Below are 6092 nucleotides of genomic sequence, written 5' to 3'. Positions count from 1 at the left end.
GTATGGTACAAAAAGTGAATGAATGAAAAGTTAGGATCCCGGACACATTCAGACAAGATATTGAGAATTCCTGTTTACCCTATTTACCATATTGTTTATTGTTATTATTCACAATACCGTTTATCGTACATTATTTATAGAAACATCACTAAACGGCATTGAACACCAATCGTCACTGATAGCTATGTTTTTATTTTTAAATTAATCAAAACTTCATCGTTTATTCGATATCATGAGTATATATAGCCTTGTATTTCTTTTACCGATAGATAAATATTGTTTAATATCTCAACCATAGTCATTTGTGTGTTTTTCCATACACATCTATACTGTTATAAAGAGGAAAGAATTGCATCTATGTATATATATATTTGATTCACAGAAGTTTGAGAGTAGCCCCAGTGGTAGAGTAGTAAGGAGTAAAAGGTTAGCATGGTATGGGCATGTTACGAGGAGGGATGAATCGCATGTTACAAGGAGAACGTTAGTTATGAGTGTGGAGGTAGACATAGAAAGAGATGGATGGATTGCCTGAAAGGTGACATGATCAAAAAGGGAGTGATGACTGAGATGACGTATGATAGAGTTATGTGGAGGACAAAAACCTGCTGCGCCGACCCTACGGGAGTAGGATAAGGAGGATGATGATGATGTATATATTCGATTCACGTAAAAACTGGGCCGATTTTAAATCTTTCACCGTTAAAAAATTAATTTATCTGTGAGTAACAACAGCTATCTTACTAATATTATAAATGTGAAAGTATAGATGGACGGATGAATGTTTGTTAGAGTTTGTAGCCTAAACGGCTGAACGGATCTCGATGAAATTTGGCATGTAGAGGGTAGTCTGGAAGAACAAATAGGCTACTCAGTTTTGTTTTTATTTTTAATTCCACGCAAACGGAGTCGCGAGCAACAGCTAGTGATTAATAAACGTTACACACAAACTCGAATTGTTTATAATAAATGTATGTAAAATAGTCCATTATCCGGTATCACTTCAGGCGACATGAGTTAAACGTTTACAATATTTCATCCTTCGAACCTTGATCCGACATCTCAAGTTCACTGGACTTTCAATTGATTACTCGCTTGCGCCTTCGACTTCGTCAGCTTGAAATTAAAAAAATAATTAAAAATGTAGCCTATGTTACACACAGATAAATTACCTTTCTAACGATGAAAGAATTTAAAAAAATCGGTCCAGTTTTTGAGTTATTTCAATTCGTACAAAAATAAATCCTTTCCTCTTTATTATATTAGTGTAGATTAAACTAGTAGTAAATGTGCAAATATTCATGTCTTCTGCATCACAATTCACGCCAATAACCCAGTAAAGTATGGGTGGAAAATTTGTTCACTAAGGCCATGTCCCACCAAATTGTAAATTGTCTGGTAACAATCCAACGTTTAAAATATATCGGATTTTGTTTCCTTATCAATGACATAATTTTTAGGCTATCTGTGGTGGGACAGGCCCTAATTCTCGTCTTAACTTTTAGCCTTGTTTTAGATAATACAAAAATAAACTGTGTAATCCTACACGAAAAAACTACAAATAGTACAATATTCAGTTTTCTGATAGTAGTATGTTTGTATTTTGATGGCCTTTCTATACTACGGTTTTATACGTCCAGTTGGCTTTATCTTTCTCATATGTGAATTGTTCACATGACTGAAGTGCAGTGGGTTAGTGTGCCAAGGTCCTTATGCCTTATTAGTGCTGTACCAATGTATCACATTAATTTATTAGAGTTTTTACAGCGATAATTATCATTTAAAGGTAGTTGTATACCGAGCGCTAAATTCTATCATAGCGTCGCTTAGACTAATGTAATAAACGCCATCTAGTTAGTTATTCATAAAACTATACTTTTCAAGGTTACACGGTAATGTTTTTGTTTTGTTTTCCAAGTATTGTATATTTTTCCGGATACGTTTTTATCAAAGTCCACGAAGGAAAAACTCTTAGTAAAAATACAGTTAAAGGAAAAAGGTTAATTACCACGTCTAGATATCTTAAAATGTCTTCAGGTCGATGTAAAGGTTTTTTAACGACTTGATTGGTTTTTAATTATTTTCAATGAAGGTTCGCGTGCCTACGTGACCGATTAGTTGTTCAAGTGTAGTTAGAAGACAATTCTAAACTCTAATTTGTTGTGTTACGTTGATTAATTGATCTGGAAATACAGGAAATAGCTTGGTCTTTTAAACCCCTAATATGTAACATTTAGTGCTAGCTGTTGCTCGCGTGAAATAAAAAAATAGCCTACTAGATTTCGCCCGCGACTCCGTCCGCGCGAAATAAAAACACAAAAACAAGTAGCCTATGTGTTCTTCCTATCCTCTACATCTATGCCAAATTTCATCGAGATCCCTTCAGCCGTTTAGGCTTCAAACTCTAACAAACATCCATCTAAACTTTCGCATTTATAATATTAGTATTAGTAAGATTACTCACTGATACCTTAGCTTTTTAATGATGAAAGAATTGTTGAAATCGTCCCAGTAGTGTTTGATATATTTAAATATTTTCAATACATACAAATATATAAATCTTTCCTTTTTATATTAGTAGAGATATAGATAGTCACGAGCCTTAGATAAAAGATGCATTTATTTAACAAACGTTATCCCAGCAATTATCAATAGATAGATATAGGAAATATACCAATATTTAAAATGTATCTATTGTTTACAATATTTACGTATTCAATTAAAAGTTAAATATGAAGCTTAGGGCTGTCCCACGACTGACTGATAGAGGCTCAGATAGCTTAAAAATGACGCAACTGTCAGAATCAAACAAAATCAAATATTTTCATCACATATTTCACACTTTGGATTAACAATTTACAATTTGGTGGGAATCGTTTTTTTTTTTGTTCCTAACTTAACTTTTAGTACGGCAACCCTAATGCCCATTATATTGTAGGGCCATAATAGCAGATGTTAGGTGATTTTTATTTTATAATTGGTTACCACGATCGAAATATTAATCGAGATTAATCGATCGGCTATTCGATTGAATATTAGTAATCGCAATGGAATTAATATTGATACAACGTGGCTTCGTTAAGGAGTGCTAAGGTTAACTGGACGGCATGTGAGGCCGTACCACGTTTTACCTTTACTTAAAACGTATTGACCCTTACTCACGTTTTCAAATACTAGAGATTTAATTCTTTATCTTAATTCTTACTAATGTAATAAATGCGAAAGTTTAGATGGATGTTTGTTAGAGTTTGTAGCCTAAACGGTTGGACGGATCTCGATGAAATTTGACATAGACGTACATGATAGTCTGGAAGAACACATAGGCTACTCACTTTCATTTTTAATGCCACCCGGACGGAGTAGCGGGCGAAATATTATAAATGCGATAGTTTAGATGGATGGATGGATGGATGTTTGTTAGAGTTCCTAGCCTAAAAGGCCGAACGAATTTCGATTAAATTTCGTATAGATGTAGAGGGTAGTCTGGAAGAACATATAGGCTACTCACTTTTGATTTTTTTTATTATACGGAGTCGCGAGCAACAGCTAGTAGTTTATAAAGATATTTCATGCAACCAAAATGCCTAATGTGTGGCGGATGCATTATCGACCATCTGTTAAAAATAAAACAAAAACACATCTCTTTCAGATGACAGAAACATTTTTTTTATAACAATACTAGCTGTTGCTCGCGACTTCGCCCGCGTGAAATTAAAAATTATAGCCTACGTTACTCATAGATAAATTACCTTTCTAATGGTGAAAGAATTTTTGAAATCGGCGCAATAGTTTTTACGTGAATCGAATACATATAAATATACAAATTACACGTTTATAATATTAGTATGAAGTGAGAAGAAACTAGAAAATAAATTATTTCCTTTGCATCTGACACTAGATTACGTCGTCAATGTTATTTACAAGTAATAGAACAATACACTAGGGATAGTAACGGCCTTCCTACTAATATATCTTCCGTAATATAAAATCCAATTTATTATCACTTTACTAACAAAAAGCCAAGAGTAATACGGTTATAAAAACATTTTCTTATCCTTCATGTATTTGTAATTATCATTTTGCCGTAAAAGAAGTGAGCTGATGATGATGATCCTAGGCAAGATTTGTATTTTCGTATGTATTAAAATAACTCAAAAAGTATTGGGCCGATTTCAAAAATTCTTTCACCATTGAAAGGTACGTCACCAGTGAGTAACATAGGCTATATTTTGTACTAGCTGTTCCCATGCAGCTTCATCCGCAGGTATTTATAAAAAATTCATTTATTGTTTACATTTGTCAATTTATCAATTGCAAATGTCAAAATGTTATGACACGATGACAACCTTGCTTCCTTGATTTTGGCAGCAACTTATGGTCTCTTTCCCACATTAGGGTTTTTATCCAAAATATTTACCCCCTAAGTTTAATGGCGTTAAAACATAAAGTCTAAAGCGTGACGTAAGTGTAGGACTTTTTATTAATAAGACAATTATTCAAAGATATGCTGCAATTGCTGATATCTTAGGCAACAAAGAAGTGTGTGTTTACGCTTTATTATAATAGTATAGAAGTATAGATTATGTTTTATATTCACACGGGCGAAGTCGCGAAATGCTAGTAACATACTTTTGAATCTATTCGGATTACCGGCTTCAGAATTTCCTGTTGCCCGTTTAACAATGAGAGAGCAATCACCATAGTTTTGGCATAGGGCCTGTCTCACCACTGGGTGATAGAGGCTCAGATAGCTTAAAGATGACGTCACTGTCAGATAAAGAAACAAAATCCGATATTCCATCACACGTTTGAAACGTTGGATTGTTATCAAACAATTTACAATTTGGTGGGACAGGCCCTAAATAGACTCAGGCCTTATCTAGTACTAATAGCCTTTCCATATAAGTCAAGACTATGCAAAAACTATAGCCGTGATAGAGTGTATCGCCTAGATCACCTTGGACGAAGGTCGATGGAGCCTTGCGTTTGTTTGTAAAACAAGCGTCGGTAAATAATAGGACAGATTACCAGAGAAAGCTGAGCACGTGACACAAAATCGTAAATATATTTTAAATTTAACAGGTTCATAAAGATTGGGTTAGTCTATGGTTTTGCTTTGTTTTTTTGATGTTTGCGCATTATCCTTTTTGCTGAGTAAATTGTGAACGAACCTTCACTCGTACTTATTCCTATGTAAATAAACTCCAAATTTACGACAAATATTGCCCTAATAATAAATCTAACGTAATAAATATTTAAATTTTATGGACTAAGAAGAAATCTGTCCATTATTTTTAAGTAAGTCGAAATCTACAATAATTTGAGCGATCGTATTTATTCGCGTAAGGTTATATTTACGATTTTTTTTATTACTATCTATACGTGAATGAAGAATAAAATTTAAAAAGTTATTTATTTTTAAAATGTATTTCTTATCAATAAATTAAACAATTGCATTCATTTATTAACGAAGAAAACATATGTTTACAATTATTGTTTACAGTCATTATCGAAAAATATGTGTTGTATAAAATAATAAGCAATGAAAAGGAAATTTATAAGTCTACCTTGAAAAGCGTGAAATTTAACTATTGTAATTATTAATCTGTAAAATAAACAAAATGATTCCTACCTTATTAAATTACTTGTTTGTCATCACTGCTTCATTTTGAAGAATTAATCACATAAAAACAATAATCACTTTCTATTAGCGGGAATAATGAAATGTCACAAGACACACTAAGCATTTATGTGAAAGTTTTCGAGTGACAATTGTTAATTCAACAAACGAATTGAAAAATTTTGTATGAAAATAAATACGAACACATGTAATTATTTCCGTGTTGTAAACGCGATTGCCGCTTGTGGAACAATACTCGATTCGTTTATCTCCGAGGTTAAAAACCATTAACAGTTTCAGCGCCATCTATGTTTGTATTAGTATATCACATGGATCGATGGATGTTTGTTAGAGTTTGTAGCCAAAACGGCTGAACGGATTTTAATGAAATTTGGTATAGATATAGAGGATAGTCTGGAAGAATACATAGGCTACTCACTTTTGTTTTTTTAATTCCACGCGGACGGCGTCG

At 33.1% G+C, this 6092-nt stretch overlaps 1 protein-coding gene across 1 annotated transcript in view; it reads right to left on the bottom strand.

Annotated features, from left to right (window-relative positions):
• LOC106106113 (protein phosphatase PP2A 55 kDa regulatory subunit) overlaps nucleotides 1-5769 on the bottom strand; it is a 24155-nt gene extending 18386 nt beyond the window's left edge. Inside the window, exon 1 of the mRNA XM_013286645.1 lies at nucleotides 5633-5769. The gene's annotated coding sequence lies outside the window, so the exon portion shown is untranslated. The remainder of the gene's footprint in view (nucleotides 1-5632) is intronic.
• Nucleotides 5770-6092: the final 323 nt, after the last annotated feature.

This window comes from Papilio polytes, unplaced genomic scaffold (assembly GCF_000836215.1).
Source record: "Papilio polytes unplaced genomic scaffold, Ppol_1.0 DF822400.1, whole genome shotgun sequence".
NCBI classification, from domain to species: Eukaryota; Metazoa; Arthropoda; class Insecta; order Lepidoptera; family Papilionidae; genus Papilio; species Papilio polytes.
Note: the sequence above shows the minus strand (reverse complement) of the source record. Positions and strands in the feature narration are given on the sequence as shown.